Source organism: Strigops habroptila, chromosome 4 (assembly GCF_004027225.2).
Source record: "Strigops habroptila isolate Jane chromosome 4, bStrHab1.2.pri, whole genome shotgun sequence".
Classification (NCBI taxonomy): Eukaryota; Metazoa; Chordata; class Aves; order Psittaciformes; family Psittacidae; genus Strigops; species Strigops habroptila.
In genome coordinates, this window is record NC_046358.1 from 5789791 (window position 1) to 5808140 (window position 18350).

Genomic DNA, 18350 nt, shown 5'->3' on the forward strand with positions numbered 1-18350 from the left:
AGGAAAGTGATTTAGCAGAATTCAGTGCAATATGCAGAGGACTGGTAAACACACTTAAACAAGCACAAGTGGGTAAAAACATTTGTTCCCAGGGGAGAGAAGCACTGAAGAGCTAACAAGTGAATTTATTTGTGTTTAGGACAATATCTTTCAAGAGGCTTTTGTTTCAAGCACAGGAAAATACTCCTCTCAACTGCTTGGAAGACTGTTCCATGACCTAAGTATATAATTATCAGGAAGTTCTGGGCCCTGTGTCTGTGCTTTATCACATTCAGTACTTCAGCATCTAAACTTCTGACAAGCTTCTGTGAGCCTGAAGTCAGCCAGAGCTGCTCTCATTTATACTACCTGAGGATATAGCCTCAACAGAGAATATAAACTTAAATAGGGTTTGGTTATGTTGCCCTGTGTTTTAGGGGAACACAGTAAAGGTTTGGCACACGAGCCAGTCAGCCAGCCCCCGGCCAGAGTGCTGCTCATGTTTTCTCTCCCTTAACTTCAGCCCACTCTTCCCGACTCTTCCACTTCAATCAATCACACTCTCTGGTGTCTTGGAGTTTATTCCTTTACAATAATTGCATGTCATTCCCATGCCTCGTTCTGTCCCTGCTTCCCAGTCAATGTCAGCATAGAGAGGTTTTTCAATCTCTGCACCTCAATCAGTCCCTCTTGGCTATCTGTATTTGTTGTTACTCTTCTGCAACTTTGTACCCTTTGCCTATCAAATGCACACAACTCAGTGCCATAGTCTACGTGCTGTTGTACTCATGCTACGTAAAGTGGCCCTGTTCCTATCTTGAAGCTGTCACTCTGCATATAAAGCAAAAAGTCTGCATTTTTTAAATCTTAGCGGCCATATATTGTAAATTTGCACATGGTTTGCTGCTTACTACTGTTTGCTGTGGTGTTCCTGCTCTTGGGAGTTCTCCTCCTCAGGGAAGCTCTGTGTTGGATTATTTTTCTTTACATTGAGCTCAATTTGTCAAGACTCAGTCCCGGGTTTAATTTCATGTTGATGTTTTTAATACTATGCCTTGTCTTCACTGGTTTACACTTTATTAATAGGAGTGGCAGAATTGTCTCAATCACATGCTGTGCTGTTTGCTTGCTCTTGTGATTCTTTAAAGGAGAGGATTAATTGCAGCTTCCTCTGGATTCATCTGTATGAAGGCTTTAAATAAGACCATTCCTTTCACTGGCCCTTTGGTGTCAATTTGACAAAATTCCCATCTCTCCCTGTGGTCCAGGGTTTGGACTATCTGAGTCAGCTTTCCATTCAAGTTAATACTTTGAAATCAACTGAGATTAATTACTTAACAACAGTTTCTTGTATTGCCAACTCTGTGTATTAAAATGTCAAATCGTGCCACAGAGGATCATTAAACTTGCGTGATGTCCAGTGAAAGCCTCTCTGCTTTTAAAGGCACCACAGATTCCAGAAAGCACAGGAGGCAATTGTCCAAGTGCTAATTTCTACTCCTACAACCAACGACCCTGGCTCTTTTTTAGGGTATCTGAGATTCATACATCAGCAGCTGTCACCGGACACTGTGGCTGTACGGAAAACACCAAAGAGCAGAACGCTTGGCGTGAACGGAGGGAGAAATGAGACTTTTTCTCTTGGATAGCAACACGTACGCGGGGCAAAGGGCTTGTGAATGTGATACTTAGAGGCTCTCAGTTTCTGAAGGGTGTTTGGCAAACGGGAATGGGACAGGGAGAAAGGCTCTGCCATTTGTTTTCGATACAGACAGCCGGCACAAGCCGGGAAGCGCTCAGCCACCGGAGGGTACCGGGCACTGGGGCGGCGGGCAGCGATGCTCCTTGGCGGCGGCGCCGCGGGAGTCGTGACAGCGAGAGCCCTGGTGCCAGTTTAGGAAGGGCTTCCCCACCCGCAGGGAGGGAGCCGCGAAGGCGGGCAGGGGCCGGGGGCGCTGGCCGAGCCCAGGGGGTCTCTCCGCGGTGCCGAGGGATGGTGGTGGTGGTGGGTGTCTCGCTGCGGAGCCGGGGCCGCCTCTGCCGCGCCGAAAGTTTTCTAAGTGCCTCGGCGCTGGGGGGAGCGGGGCGGGGGCTGCCCCGGCGGGGCTCCTCCTCCGGGGCCGGGCCTGGGCCGGGCGGAGCGGGGAGCGAGCCCCCAGCCCCGGAGCTGCCGCGGCTGCGGAGGGAGCGGGAGGCGGCGGAGCCGGGACGCTGAGCGCAAGAAGGAGCCCGGGACGTCGCTGCGGGCGGCCCGGGCGCGGGGCCGGGGCGCTGCCACCATGAGGCGGCGCGGCGGGAGCTGCCTCCTGCCCGCGCCTCCGCAGCTCCTGCTGCTGCTGCTGCTGCTGGGAGCGCTGCTCCGCGTCAGAGGTAAGCGGCTGCCGCGGCACCCTCTGCCCCGCGGGGGGCCCGGCCGTCGTCCCGGGCTCGGCAGTGGGGAGCCTTGCCCCGGCGGGGAGCCCTGCCCCGCCGCGCCGCTCACCTGCCCGCGCCCGTCGGGCGGGAGCCGAGCCGTGCCGTGCCGTGCCCTGCCCCGCCGCCGCGCTTTGTCCGCGCCCCGTCCCGCGGCCGGTTCTCGCCTTCCCCGCGCCCTGGCGCGGCGGGTTGGAGCCGGGTTCCCCCGGCAGGCCGGGGCGCGGGTCCCGGGTGCAGCGCGGAGCCCACGCGGCCGCTGGCCCCCGCGGAAGTTCGGCGGCGGCGGCGGGCGCGGGCTTTGTTCCCGCGGTGCGAGCGCCGGGCCGGGCCGGGCTGAGCTGAACTGAGCTGGGGCGGGCGCGCAGGTTGCCTCGGAGGCTGCCGTGCCCGGCGTGTCGGGACAGCCGCCGCTCCGGAGCAGGAATGCAGCCGCGCACCCGCCGCGACGGGCCCCTTAAAGGTACAGCCCGGCTCCCCGGCGGCGCCCCGGGCTACCTGCCTCGGCTCGGCGGGGCCCGGGAGCCCTCTCCTGCCGCTGAGCCCTGGCAGAGTGCGGCCGGGGCAAGAGCGGCACCAAGAAGAGTGGCGACGGCAGGAGTTCCCTGCGGTCAGGGCGAGCAGGGAAGCAGTTCCATGAAGTCTCGCCGGTGAAAAACTTATCTTTGTGGTTGCTTTATCAAGTGAAAAGCAATTGCTGTTTCTTCGTTGTGTGCGGTAGTGCTTTCTTTTACAAGTGCGCCCGGTGGAGGAGAAAACATCTAAACGCTTCGTGGAACTGTTTATAAAGAGTTGGAAGGCTTTTGGGGGAGGGGTGCGGAGTGGAGATCCGTACCTCATTTCTCTCCCTGCTCTCCTTTGGCAGCTGCTGTATAATTTCACCCATCCGTTTTCTCCTGTGCTGCTCTGAAATTACAGGAAGCATTTGCAGTAGTGCTGCTGACCTCCAAGTATTGCCTCTGGGGCACAATCACATGGAGTTTGGGTTTCAAGTAATATTATTTCTCTTCTAACAAGAAACCTAATTGCAGTCAGCTTCGAAGAAGGTGCTAAAGCAGCTTGGAAAGGCTGAGTAGAGGGCTGCAGCTCTGTGTGTCAGAAAATCTCCTTTATAGAAAACAGAAGTACTCTTTAGTTCCCAAGCTCCACACAGATACTTAGCTACAGTCTAGGAGTGAGAAGGATCTAAAGCATAGATCTTAGTGTAGGTGCAGATGTAGATGTGTTTTATTTTGGCTGTTACCCAGGTGCTCCTAGTTAATGCGTCTGGGCTGTTAACAGCCATGTGGGGGATGTCTGATTGTAAAGTGCAGCTTTGCTCGTAGGTGGTTGTGCCTTGATGTCTCTGGGATGCTTTTTATGGCAGTTTGTCTCTCTTTCAAGTAGTTCTCCCATCAGTGCACTTTCCTGTGTCCTCTTGTCAAATGAACAGGAGTTTATGATTGGATGTGCCAACTGCTTCCAGAAGTGAGCATCCTCTTTCCTTCATGCCAAGATAAGCTTTGTGATAAGAATTCCGGAGCAATTTTCTTCCTGTTTGAAGTAAGGTAAAACATGAGGAGGTGGCAGAGAAGATGCCAAAGTCTGTGATGAGCTTGCGTTCCTCCCCTTAGCTAGAAACTTTTCATTGTTGTCCCTTACAAATACACACCGGGGATAGTGTGCAGCTGAACTGTCACAAAGCATCTGCAGCCACAGAACTCATGATGCCAAACAGGTAAATTGGAAGAAGCACTTGGTCATTTACCAATGTGCCTCAGGACAGGAGTGGGTAAAGCAATCAAGTCTGCAGGGTTGACCTTTGACTCTCTTTTGGTGAATGGTGGCAGTTAAAACTGGAGCAGTCTGTGCCAAATAAAGAGATCTGTAAATATTTTGAGCTCTTGGGAAAGTGTGTTGCAGGTAGAAGTGGGTGTAAGGAGAGAATTTGAAGCTAATGGCACATGCTGCTGGTGTGTGGTGATGAAGAAGTGCCTGATGTTATGATGGTCTGTGTTAGTGTAAATACAGAATGTCACAGAACCTGTCTGGGTGATGTGCTTGCCCTGGAGCTCTGCCAGAAAAATACATGGCTAATATCAGAGCTTCACTCCCCAGACATCATAAGCACATTGTAGGGTCACAAACCTGAATATGATACCTCTATAGAAGTACAGTTTGCAGTGGGAAGTTCGATCTCTGCTTGGCACTGCTGTTGGTTCCACAGCTTTCAGCCAGGTGCAAAATGCCCCTTCTCCTGTAGTCAGCTTGAAGCTGATAATGTTCTACTTGTTGGCTGTGCTGAGGGTGCCTGGGTTTACTGCTGGTCAGGGTGGATGATACAGATCTCATGATCACTCTGAATTACCTTGACTGTTTGTCACAGTGGTGGTAGCACTGAGTAACATCCCCACTCTTCTAAAATGAAGAGTAAGATGCTGCAGGATGCTGACAAATGGTGGTGATGGTGGGGTTTGGTTTTATTTATTTTATTTTTTTAAACAATTCTGTCTACTAAATTCTCTACCAGTAGAGAATTCTGTCTACTAAAACATGGTAACGTTTGTAAAAAGGCATGAAGCAGAAATCTCCCGGTATAAAGTTAATATTATAATTTCATTTATTTAGTGTGGATAAGAAATTTCCTTTCATACTCTTTCTCCAAAAGCTTTGTTGTGTGCTTTGGTTCTCTTTTGTGCAATAGAAAATCCCTTCTTGCATCCTGGGAGTGTGGGTGTATGCAGCAACCAAATTACTAGGTACTTAGTTACATAAAGTGGTTGCATTTCCAGAGTGTCTTGTGCACCTTGGAGAGGGATATTCTGTTCATGTGGGCCACAAAATGGGATTTGGGAAAACGGAACTGGTTTTCTACATTGTGTTCATTGAAGTTCCAAAGAAAAAATGGTTGGATATAAACATTATCCAGTTGTTAGTAGTTCAAACCAAAGGCAGTACTTGCTGTATGTTAAGTAGAAAAAGAAATGGAAGTGATTTGTATTTTTTACTCTTAAAAACCTGTAGTTCTCCAGACTGGTGAAATTAACATTAAAAAATAATTAAAACATTAATTCTATGAGAATGATCTGTAGTCTGATATTCCTCTTCAATCTTCCTGCACTCTTGTGAAATAGGCAAATATTATCCTTGTTTTGTAAATGTGGGAAGTGAAGTAGAAATTGCCTTGCCCAAGGCCAACTCCATTTGCTCTAGAATGCAACTTACCATTGAACACAATGGAATATATGCTTCATAACACTTACAAAAGCTGATAAAGAGATGTTATCTTGGAAACCAGTCAAGGTTTTAAAAGTGGGTTTAAAAAGTAACTGCACGTCCTACACCTTCATTGAATTCTGCTGCTTGTGACTTGTGGCTATTTCTCTTTTTAATAATACTTCTATTTTTCTTGCTGATGATTAAAAGATTCATAAAATGACAGAAATTTTACTGACTCCCTCTTGGAAAGGGTGAACTGGTATGTAAAGGGATGTTAAATGTGTAAGAAAGGTGGATACTTTTATTTCTCTAGTCCTCTCATTTCCACCATAGCTGTTTGTGATGTTATCTCAAAGGGGTTTACATAATAAGTGATATGGAGGCACGCTTAAACTGACCATCTTTTAAGATGTCTGGCTTTACCTGTTACAACATCCAGAGCTGGAGCTCTGGCATGCAGCAAACCCACTGCAGGGATTGGCATACTGTATTTAGGGGCTGCCTGTGTCTCACAGGAATCACGGCAGAGAACACTAACAGTAATTGTCTTCCATGAACCTAACGTGCTTGATGTAAAGGCTCTTGCTTTTACATCTGTAGTGCCCGTGGTTCTTTGCCATGACTGTTGTGTTAGGCATTACTCTTCTATGGGATTTTTTTGTCTCTGCTGCATGAAGACTGGGCACTGTGATGCTTCTTCAATCTATTCTTTCTGTATCATCTTCCTTGTAGATTTCCATTTCCCTGTACTAAAGATAGTAACTCTATGGATCTAGGGGCTTGTGATTCCGTAGTCTCCTGCTTTATTCATGCTGTGTATCTGGTTGCTCTGGGACTGTTACCTTGGGAGTATTTGGCTGCTGTCCTGTTGTGGGTGAGTTTGTGTTCAGGTTTTTCAGCTTTCCAGGCATTTTTTTTTTTGCCTCTGTTATGCAGAACTGCTTGTTAAATGCTGAAGAGTTCCAGCCTGTGTATTTAGTCTAAGAGACTCTTGAGCTGCAGTCAGTGTTTCTGTGAGGAGCAGAACTTCTTGGCTGCTGTGAGCCCGGATGAAAGGCGACTCGCTATGTAAGGGCAGGAAAATAAGTTTTCATAAAGGCTTTATTAACATCAAACAGAGCTGATGTTTGTGGACATTTGCCTTGCTAAATTGTGGATGACTGAAACTCCTCGGATCAAGGAATTGTTTGTTGTTTAAAATAGAAGAAAAAGAAAAAAAGGGGCTTGAACAGCCGGAAGCCTTCTAATGACATGAGATACATGCCTATAGCAGGATGCTTAATGTTAGCACAACTTTGGGTTGTGAAAAGTAATAACAGAAGCTTTTCTTTTTCCTGAGGTTCTTGGGTCATGAGGTTTTTCTGTATTTAGTCACCAGTCAGCAAGTCACAAACTATTAAGATAAACGGGCAGTGTTGTATGTGCATGTTCAATGTTTGTACTGCAAATTGCAGTTATGTCAAAGACTGTATGACCAAAGACAGTGCAGGCTCTTGTTTCTCAAGCTGTTGTATGTTAACAGCAACTTTCTGATGTTGCAATACTCGGAACTAAGAAGCACCAGATTTTTCCCCTGGATGGGTTAAGATGACAATAAAATCCATCTCCCTGTACTATGATGATGAGTTTGTTAAAGAACTGTCTTCCAGCAAAGCTTCCAGTAGAGAACATGTTTGCCTGAAAACAGACCCCACATTCTGCAGCGTCAAGGTGAAGTTTTCCTCCTGGAGTTCCGTTTGCCAGCGGTGAGATGTTATCTTGACTCCAGGCAGGGGAGACCCCTCTCCTGGCTACCAGCATGGTGACTTCCTCCATATGCCCTAGCAGGGCATAGTCTTCTGTGTGTCTTTGTTAGTGCCTGACAGCCCCTCCCAGCTGCTGGAGCTTTCTGTTCCTATTGCATAGCAGCAGTTCTTTAATCAGAAATCTTGTTAGTATTCAAGGATAATTGATCCGACTCTCTGGCAGGGGGTGGGGACCCAGCCTTGCATCCTTCTCCTACTTGCCACCCCCAGTTTGACCCCTGTTGTCTCTTTGTTTTCTCCTGTTAAGTTTGTGCCAGTGATGTGTGTGTGCTGTTTTTCCAAGCAGCCTGAAGTTGGCTGTAACCAAGAGCAGCAGTTAAATAGAGCCCGATTTCCCCGCTTCCTGGCGTTCAGTTGTTCAGCTCCATTTTCTGGTCTTCTGTGTTTTTGATTTGCAGAGAAGGAACTTACTTGGTGCCCCCGGGCATCTCTTAAACCCATTAGAACAAACTCCATTATTTCACTGTACTTAGAAATCCTCCTCCTTTAGTCCCAGCATCCATCAAAATAATGTATCCTCTGTAAGGCCCTCTGGAAAATGTTTAATAGGATCTTTTCAAACTCAAGGAGAGTTCCAGTTGGGAAGGGGGAGGGGAGAAGGCTAATGGAAGATCTGACTGTGACTTGCAGTAAGCCTGAACTTGGCCCGTGTCAGCTCTCCCTTCACCTCCATGCCGAGGGAGTGCTGAACAGAGCGGATCCAACACTGGGATCAAAGCTGGAAACAAAAGGCTTTGGGAGAAAAATTTCCCGTCTGGCCAAGAGGCAGCCACACAAAGGTGGTGCATAATTTATCATTCGAGGTTTATTTCTGCTGTGCTCCTTCTGGAGAGGGAAGGAAAAAAGAAGTGACTCTCCTGCTGTTTCAAAGGGGATAAGTGATGGCTTTGGAGACTGGAGGCAGGCAGCAGCTAGAGATACTATGGAAAAACTTTTTCAGTGCAGTCTGTACCCAGCTCCTCTCTTCTCAGACATTATTTCTCTTGGGGGTGGAACCCTATTCTTGCCTTTTGGAGTTTCAAAGGGTACTTTTAACTTCTCTGGTCATTCCCAAGTCTCAGTGTGTGGAGTGGAACTGCTCTTGGCAAAATCAAGTTCTTTGAATTTTTGAGGTGTTTTTCTTATCTTAAGTATTGGTCTAAGTGCTGTAGCTCTCTGTAACGTGGAAGAAAAAGCTACGTTTGCCCAAAGGGTTTATAGTCCACGTTGGGCATCTGACATTTGATAAGGATCAGGGATGTGATAATTCTAGTGGGGTAGATAAAGTCCAATATTAAAAGAGCATAGCATAGAATTCTAATTAAATTTCCTTTAGCTTTTTGCTTAATGGGAAAAACTTCTCAAAGTTTTTCATTCCAATTGCTTCTTAGAACGAGGATAGAGAGAAATTTTGGGGTAGGAGATGACATCAAAGAGTTCTGAAAGCTGGTAACTACGGAGATAAGGATGAGGAAGCAGATGCAAGAGTAAACCATGAGAAGGAGAGAAGGGGGTATAGAAGTACAGGTATTAACAGAAGCAAAGATAGGCGTTTTGGAAGTGAGAGCCAAGGACTTGAGCTGGCAAAGGAACAGAAGAGCTGTGTAAGGAGATCCAAGTGGAGTAATTATATGGGATCTGATGTCAGAAAGAGTGGTTAATTAGGTAGTATAAAAGATGGAAGTTTTGAAAGTGAAGAAGAGCATTGAGTGGCATTTAACTGCTCAGGCAGGGAAAGACTTTAGTAGTGCTTTAAAGCAGGATGTGACAACTTGTAGGGACCCTCAACAGTAAAGTCCCTGACCTACTGGAGTGTGTTTATCAAATAGTAGGAGCAGAGGTGGAGAGGGAGACCGATAATGGCATTGTGAGCCTATGAGGTAGATGTGGTGGTGGAAGTATCTGCAGTGGTGGATGTGGGACCTACCAGGCTTGGGAGCACATACAGCCAGAAGGGTTTTTGAGTGGGATGTCTGATGTCCGGGAAGGTATTTTTGAGGACAGTGCTGTCTGGAAAAGTGTTTAAAATGGGAGAGCAGAGTTGAAACAAGAAGTTAGGAGGTTGGAGATGATTGCCTGGAAAAACATGTAAAGTGAGAACAGGAGATTACTCTGGGGTTGGAAAGGAGTCTGGGTACAGAAGCAACAGGACTGGTGGCAGAAAATAACACCTTTCCTGGAAGAGGAGGCTACTTCTCTTCTTCTTCTCCATTAAGAATTGGTATGTGAAGGAGTGAGTCACTAGTAAGAACTATTAAAACATAAACGTGGTGTCCTCAGCCTCCTCTGAAGGAAGCAGCATTGTGTGACTACACAAGAAGGTTCCAGGTAAATACACACTCTGCTCCTTCAGCCTGAATCTCCAGCTCCATCAGTTCATTTGACTTGGTGGCAGCTGGTAGTGTCTGGGAGAGGTTCTTGCCTAAGGTGCAGCCATTCACTGTAGCAGAACCGTGTCTCGTGGGATCCAGGATTAGAATAAAATAGACACACCTTTTTTTTTCTTTATGCTCCCACCCAATTTTAGTTCTGAATTTCCATAACTGCTGAATAGTCAAATTGTTTCTTTGCAACTCTGAGGGCAGGGAAAAGGATGTGAAGTCTCAGGATTGTAATTTCCTGCTCCTCTTCTGAGCTCCTGAGGATGAATCAGGAGGTGGGATAATTTTCTGAATTAAAATCCCATTTGTTAAGAGGAAACCAGATTTACTGCTGCCCTTTCTTTGTGATTCAGAGTTTGCAACTTCTTCAGGCTCAACAAATTTGGGAGATGAGGTTTTTGAGGCCTCGGAGACTGTGTTCTTCTCACTGTGCTTTTTGAAGCCTGTTACTCTTGAAAAGCCTGACCTGAGTTTCTTATGGCTGGAGGATATCCCCCTAATTTGTGCTGCCTTTTAAAAAGGGCCTTGATCAACAACGTACCTATTGGCAAGAAGAGAAGCATAATAGGTCTGTCTGTGAGAGAAAACTGGAGAGTTTGCGGTGTGGAAAAGGGAGATAGGTTGGAGGCTGACATTCCAGAGGCTTTAACAGCCAAGAAGCAGGAGAGCATAGGCATTGACAAATAGGAATGCTAGTGGACTATCCGCTCTTTTGTCATGGATCTCAAGTAGAAGTATTCAGTGTCTAAATCTTAGAAAGTGTGATGTGGGAGTTGGTGGGAGATAGGTCAGGTCTCCTGATAAGGGTACCTAGTCATCGCCTTGCAAACAGAGCCAAGTTTAATGCAAGGAAAGAGCGGGTTGAATTGATACTGAGAGCTGTATCCAAGCAGAGTCATAGCGTGAAGGGATTTTTCTTGGTCATTGACTTGGAAACAGGGAAGGACGGAATTGGGCTGGTTGGTGAGGTTACAGCCCTTTGCTTGGCCTGGGGAAAGGCTGCTCCTGGGTCTGACTTCTGTCCTGTACCAGTGAATGGCAGCTGCAAGAGAGTGGTGACTCATGAACAGCCGATTCCTGAGCAGTTGTCTCTGCCGCAAGGGTGGTAACCTCATGCGTTGGTCTAGTTTGAACTGTCACCGCTCATGAATCAACACTGTATGTAGGCCTTTGTTCACTGCATTTTTGAGTGTAAGGAAGAATTCGGACCTGTGGTCAGCATTACCTTAAACAACAGAAGCCCTTTAGGCCTTTTAGGTGTTTGTTGTGTTTGGTTTTCTTATGGGTCCAGGGTTCTTTTATCTGGTGGATCCCCTGTCAGTGCTTCAACTCCCCTGGAAGGGCATATTTGTCACTGGTAGTTACATTGAGTGATTTCTATGCTACCAGTACTCAAGCAGAGAAGAACAGCCTTGTTGATCCCTGCCTTCTGCAGCTTTCCACTACAAATTCCTTTGGCTTGAAGTGGCTCATCCACTCAAAGACAAGCCTGTTGTTGCTCTGAGGTTTGTCTTGTTTGTGACCTGCCTCCTGTGAACTGGAAGATGAGGAGCTGTAATCTTCTGTTGCTCTTTGTGGAAATTCCAGACTAAAACAACATAAGCTAATTTCTTAGGTTAAGTTTTCCATTCAGTTGTTTCTTTCGTGCTTCCTTTTGTGCTTGTTATGGTTAGTTCTTTACCCACAAGTCTTCAGAAGTTTGGGAGCAAATATTTAAGTTGGAAAAGAATGTCTAATAAAAATGGGATAATTCATGTGGTACTCTAGTAATGTTTTCTTGGTTGTGCTGGAGGAGCAAACTCTTGATGGCAGTAATATGTATGCTGGAGGAACAAGAGAAGCTGAAATGATTGCTTTCTGAGAAATGACCCGTGAGCAATTTTTGTGCTGCAAATGCTTTAGAACAGACTGGCAGGGAAGAGGGGGTGGCAGGCAGGCATTTAAGTACTTCAGATGCTTGGCAACCCCCCCCTGTTTAGCTTGATCGGTACATGAGTCCAAATATAACACAGTTATAGTATAGAACTAATGGGAGCTACTGGGCAAATTAAACCTATGTACAATCCATCAGTTGTAGGATATAAATAAACAGTATTCAGACAGAAGCCTTCGAGCAAAGAAGGGAGTGAGGCTGGGTGACATGTTTGGTATGTACATCTTGACTTACCCGCTCAGGCGAAACAGCCTCTGAGCTCAGGCTTCCGATTAAGTGACTGGGACAGCTGCCAGAACACCTACATTTGCCGGCTAATGTACTGCAGTGCATTGGTCCTACAGGTTAATCTGGGAAAGACATGGAGTGAGACATGGGTTAGTTTGGGGTTTTCTTAAACAATGTCATAACAACATGCTCTGCATCCTGTATGTCAAGATCGTAGAATAAATGTGGTGGTGATGCCACAACTGCCTATTAAAGGAACAAGGGTCATCAGAGTTATGCCACAGAAGACCAGAGCTGCCTAGGGAGCCAGGTTTTCTGACTTTGCATACCAAAGTCTTTAAGGTATGTGCTGTATGGCTCTGTGCCCTTTAGAGGCAAGCAGAAGGGGAGTGGCTCACAGGAGGGAAATGACAGTAACTCCATAAGGAGAGAATTATCCTCTTGCAGGATGGGGCTGGGCTGAGGTGGGCCTGCAGCACGGTCCCTCTACAGCCCCACACTGACCAGCCTCAGGAGTCCTTGCATGCCTAAGGCTCTGTGTCAATGTGGCTGTGCTGGCTATGTAGTGGCCCTAGCAAGTAAGACACATTTCAACTACTCAAGCCATGAGAACTGAATACAATGCTGAGGTTTTACTACTCTACTATTTGATGGCAAGTTAAACGTTTGACTCCCACAAGAACCAACTCCAGAGCTCTGTATGTTCTTGCGCTTGTAACTGAAGGGAAGTTAACTTTTTCATTTTCAGATGTGCAAAGACATGATAGAACTAAATGTATAAACTCTATATGGTGATGGCTACAGAATAGAACTGGAAGGATTTTCATCACTGATCTTTGCATTAAAAACCCTTGGATTCAGTTCTGTTTTGGCTGAAGTAGCAAAAGCTGCCTCTACCTAAAAGTACTGGAGAACCATAGGGTGAAGCTAAGTGAAAAAGCTGTCCATTCTTACAAAAACATTATTTCTGGGATTTGGCACTCCTTTTGAGGCTAATGGAGCAAATAGCTTAACCCAGAATCCATCTGTTTGAGAAACTAGTCTAAATCTAAACCAGAACACAAGTTTCTGTAACAGAAAGTCCAAACCTACTAGCCAACTAGGCTGCCACAAGTTATTGCGCAAAGTTGGCTGGCAGATAGTACCAAATGAAATGTGCAAAGTCAAGTCAGACTCTTACCAAATACTGAACTGGCATGTGCAACTTTGAGTTGGATACAGGGAGAACATCATAAATCAAACAGTAAATGTCTGGGAAAAAGAAGTAAAAGGGAGGCTGAGAAGGAAATCTTCTAATCCCGTGAGTAAAATAGAAGATTAGAGAGGGCAAGAAAACACTTATCTTACTAGATATGAAACATTATTCCTTGAAATATTTGAATTGCTATCATTGGACTCCATGCCATGAAGCCTTCTCTATTGAAATGACTATGGAGGCAGGCCCTTCATATATTGAATTCACTTCTGGGAGAAACTCAAGTGTGCTGTCTCTTACATGTGGGTAACACTTGCAGAGCTTGTTTTGCCAATAAAAGTGTCTTTGAATTGACTGTGGTGGGATGTGGTGCGAGTTCTGATGTGACATGAGGCTCTTTGTCAGTGCAGATTTTGATGAGAACTTGTCTCTAAAATCTCTAGTAATTTTGTTTTCTTGTTGCTGTTGTGAATTGGCTCCTTCCTTTCTGTGGTCCATTGTTGTATGGTTGATGTTTGAAAATGAAATGTCTTCCATCTGGTTAAGAAATGTGATTTATCCTTGGAGGCCTGAACTGCTGCCTTTGCTAGTAGGAAATAAACAATATTCCAACTGTCCCTAATTATCACCCACTTGCTTCCCTGCAGATCCATGTCTCTTGCAAAGGGTACTAGAAGAAATGACTTACGGATCATGAATTGCGTTTTTTCCTGTCCTCTGTTCCTTCATCTCTATCAACTTAGTCCTCTCCTCCTGTTTAAACTGTGTAAATTAAACATGCTGCTTAGAACGACTAAACAACGGGCTGGACAGTGGAGATGTGGCTGGTCAGGAGCACAGTCAGAGGCTTGTTTCAGGTGACGTTCAGAATGAAACTGCAAATGACTTACGCTGGCACGTTACTGCTTTGGAGTAGGGCTCAGTATAATCTCGCTTTATGGGAAACATTGTCTTCAAAATACAGTTTTATGGTAACATAAAGCCCATGTTTTGGAATATCAGGATGAGAGGAATTTCTGTTGCTGCTGCCTTTTGCTTTCAGTAAACTTGATCTCTCTCAGAGAGGAATATTTTTGGTGGGGTTCTAGGATGCTGTCACTGCTGAGGATTGTTCTCTGCCCACAATATGTAGTTTCATATTACGCCTCATCTACTGTAACTGTGGGTTGCCCCACAGCGTGATCTCCCCCCCATTCCCTTTGCTATGTCTGACTGTATACCTGCTGGATGAATTGGTTCAGCTTGTTGATCGGTCACAGAACCCACTTGCAAAATGGTGAAACTAGTGACACCACAGGTTGCGTGGTACTGGCAAGCTGAAGGGAATTGCTCTTTAGTGAGCTGTTAGTGTAGACCTGATGGAAGGATGGAGGGAGCAAGACCAACCATTGTCTTTTGGCACTGGCTTGCTGCTGCTTTGCTTTGCCTTAACAATAATTGGAAAGACTTTTCCTGGAACTGAGGGAAGGTGAGAATTCAAGCCCAAGATTTGGTTTCTATGGCTCATGTAGGCATAGGCCTCTTTATTGTTTTGTACTTGTATGACAGTCTTAGAGCTGTGTTATTGTCCAAGTGTGGTGAAAGATCAACCTATAGGTGTTGCAACTGGTGCAGTACGTTAATTGGTGATACCTCTTTGCGGTGGAAACTTGTATTCGTTGAGGCTGGAAGCAAAGACCTGCTATCCTGTAGCTAACACAGACTTACGTTCTGAACTGTTGCCAGACAAACTGTCAATCTAAATATGGAAAGCCTTATCTCCTTGCGAGTGTCCTAACTCTTCTTCCTTAGTCTTGCCTTTTAAATGATTGATGTCTAGCAAAGAGTTAGGTTTTGACCCTTATTTGCAGAACCTGCACCTTCCTCCAGAGTTGGTGCAGAAATGGCAGCATTGATGCTGAGTGCTGGTTAGTCAAAGGCAGACAGAGCTCGCTGTTTGGAAACATAAGCTGCCTAAATGGCCATTGCTGTTCTCCCTCAACGAATATGTGACAGGCTGAAGGGGAACATCTACGTGGGCTGAATCTCACACATGAATTGTCAATTGGATCATGTAAAGGTTCACTCTGATGGAAATCAGAGCTTCACAGTGTTACATGCAGTGTGTGCATACAATAAGGACAGTCTCTACTCTGAAGAGCTTATAATTTCTACATATAATAAATTGGCAGATATATTGAATAGCAAGAGAAAAAACCACGACGTTTAACATAGTAAATAGGGGCTCCACTTAAATGTTTTGCCGTTTAGTCTCAACTTACGGATTTGTTCCGTCCTTTCCATCCCCAAAATATCTTTCTGTTGAAGCTGCCTTTCTCTTATCTTCCACCGCTCCCATCTGACGTGCTGCATGCAACATTATCACGATTAAATAGACACATTTGTTGTGTCTGGGGTCTGATGCTGGGGGAGTGAAAATCCTTCTCAGATATAGTGCCCTTCTAAGAGATCTAGTTGCTGGTTTTGTCCTAGACAGTGTATGTTCCTGTTATCTGCCATTGTGTTCAATAAATGGTTAGCATTAGTCTAATGAGGGATATCATATCTGAACACCCAGCTCACAAAGATCTCTTCTGCCTCCATGACTCTTCCACCCTTTCCCCAATGCTAACTACAGCAGCTCTTAGGATGGATCACAAATGGATATTTAACCATGTAACCATAAAGGTCAGGAAATTTGAGAACAGAAGCATAACTTGGACTTGGTTAGGAATCCAAGTGTTAAACCCTGCATTCCTGACTTGGGATAGTTTAGTGTGGCCAACTTCAAATAATAATTATTGAATGTTCCTTTTTGCTGCTTTGTAGCAGCAAGCTAAATTGCTGGGTAGAAGTCTGTAAATACGTAACTGGCTTCAGTGGCTGTATTTACTCAATAGCTTAAGTGGTTTTCCCCATAACCTTTGGAGATCATCTATACAGAACTTAATGTGGGAATGTCCTCTTTGCAAGCTATGACATAAAGGTTCCCTATGATTGTTGGGCCAGGTGTGCTAATGGCTAAGTCTTCTTTCTTTTCCTTTTGGTTTCTCTAAAGATAGTTGACAACTTGATTTTGGAGCTTACAGATTTCTTTCTTGCAAGGGTGAAGAACTGAGCCATGGGGACTGGTTGCTTAAGAGCTGTTTTTCTCCTGCAAGCTGAAGTCAGTGGCTTTTTCCCTGATTAGAACATTACATTTTTAAACATTTACTGTACTCAAGTGTAGAATGATCTAATTCACCCTGTTTATTCCTTTTCATAAGGACATTCAGCACAGTAGCATGAGTATCCTACTTCTAAATGTACAAACACTTGGTAAACAGACTATAAGAAAATAACTCTTGGGCTGGCCACTGTCTTGTAAGGCCTTGTACAGGAAATGATCCCAACTTTTGTCAGTTTGGCTCTGAGGCCATGGTTCTGCAAACAGTGGAGCAAATGGGAGAATCGAACTGGGCTGGGTGAGAATGAGTTGGAAGATCCTTCACCTTGGCATCTTTTTGCTTCTCATCGCCGATGGGACCCCTTTCGCTGGCCATTACTACTAGGCTGCACAAAGCTATGCTGGCTTATGAGGGTTGTGCGGCTGGGAGTAGGGGAAAGAGGGCTGGGAGCTCTTAAAGCTAGCACTACTGGTGAATATGAAACCATAGTCTTGAAGTTTCTTTCCCATGATAGAGTATCAGTGTGTTTCTGGAGGACCTGAGAGCTGTGTTACCACTTAAAGTCAAATCAAGACTGCTTCCTGACCTTTGCTTATTGTGCACAGAAGAGGGTTTGTTTTGGGAGGATATCTAGCAAAGAAATCAAGAACTAGGCTGTATCATGAAGGGCAGAAGATTATATCTTCCCCGTGGAAAACAATCATGTTCTTTCTGAGGGCTTGATACCTAAATCATCTTGTGTGTGTTTCAGTTTGCCAAGTGTGTGTGCGGTTATAAGGAGGGACATGGAATGATTTCCAGAATGCTGTTGCTATTTGTAATTCCACATTGTTTGATAGTGTACTATAAAAAATGGAGGGGGGTGAACCTCTAAGCACAATTCTCGGAATCTGGAATTAATGGATCATGTTCAACCTCAGAATAGAGGAACAGGGAACAGGAAAGCTAACTGAGCTCAACCTCAGAGGTTGAGATGTACGCTATCATGACCATAATGGTGTGTAGCTTTAGTGATGTGCTGTGACTTCAGTAGGTCTGATCTTGACTCATCAAGGCTTGTTGGCTGAAGGTCCAAATGTACCAGATGTTCTTACTTAGAGAATGATCTGTAGGAATAATGTTATATTCTTACAGTGTCTGGGAATGGCAGTGTAAGGTACCAGAAATATTTAGCAAGTTTAGTCAAGATACAACTGCACACTAAGGCCTTTTTCCCCACCACAGACATACTTTCTTTTTTTTCTGACTGAAAAAAGTAATTTTGCTGCACGACTATTAAAATGGATTACAACATAACTCTTCCACTTAGGAGTGGAAAGAGAGGAAAAAAGTCTGTGTCCAACTGAAAACAAACCTCCCAGGAACTTTTCAAGGTAGATTGTAATTACTGGTGATAAAATTCTGCTATGAATAGAAGTAACTAGATGAGTAGCCCTGTGTTCTGCTTCACCTTTACTGCTATCCAGTCATTTTAGGTAGCATTTATAGCACTAATGGGCTTCGGTTGCTCTTTGATCAGAGGAAGTATTCTGTACTGAGCTGAATAACATCACTTCTTGCAATGCCCACAAATTGCCTCAAAAGCTTGATGTAACTTAATTAGTCTGTTGGACCCTACTCCCCAAAGTGTTATTCCCCAGTGGAATAACAGAAGGAAAATGGCTCTTGAGTCATCACGGTAAATGCATCTGTAAGACTGAAGAGAAGACACCACACTGTCTTTTCATGGGTTTTGGCCCTGAGGTCATGATTCTAGTAAAAGGCAATGTGCTGCATGTAGGGTGCACTTTTCCTCTGTAGGCACGAGAGTTTAGAAGGCTTCTAGAAAGTGTCAAAAACTTCTTCCAGGGCTGAATGACATGTCTGCTGAAAGGATCTGTGGGCTTTGTGAGGAGCCTGTGTCTATTTAGATATGCACTTCAGATCCTTCAACTTGGTCCAGGAAGTAATATCAGAAGTAGTTCTTAATCATATTGTTACTACAGGCTCTTCTCATGAGAAAAATCCGCAGGCATATTTAGGCTGTTTTTGTATGGAAGCAAAAGTTATTTCAATATGCCTGCATATCTTCTCACCCAAAAAAACTGGTCCCAG

The 18350-nt window shown here is 45.1% G+C and overlaps 1 protein-coding gene across 1 annotated transcript in view; it reads left to right on the plus strand.

The window, feature by feature from the left end:
* Positions 1 to 1575: 1575 nt before the first annotated feature.
* The window catches only part of LRP4 (LDL receptor related protein 4), an 82165-nt gene continuing 65390 nt past the window's right edge, over positions 1576 to 18350 (plus strand). The window contains exon 1 of the mRNA XM_030481281.1: positions 1576 to 1634. The gene's annotated coding sequence lies outside the window, so the exon portion shown is untranslated. The remainder of the gene's footprint in view (positions 1635 to 18350) is intronic.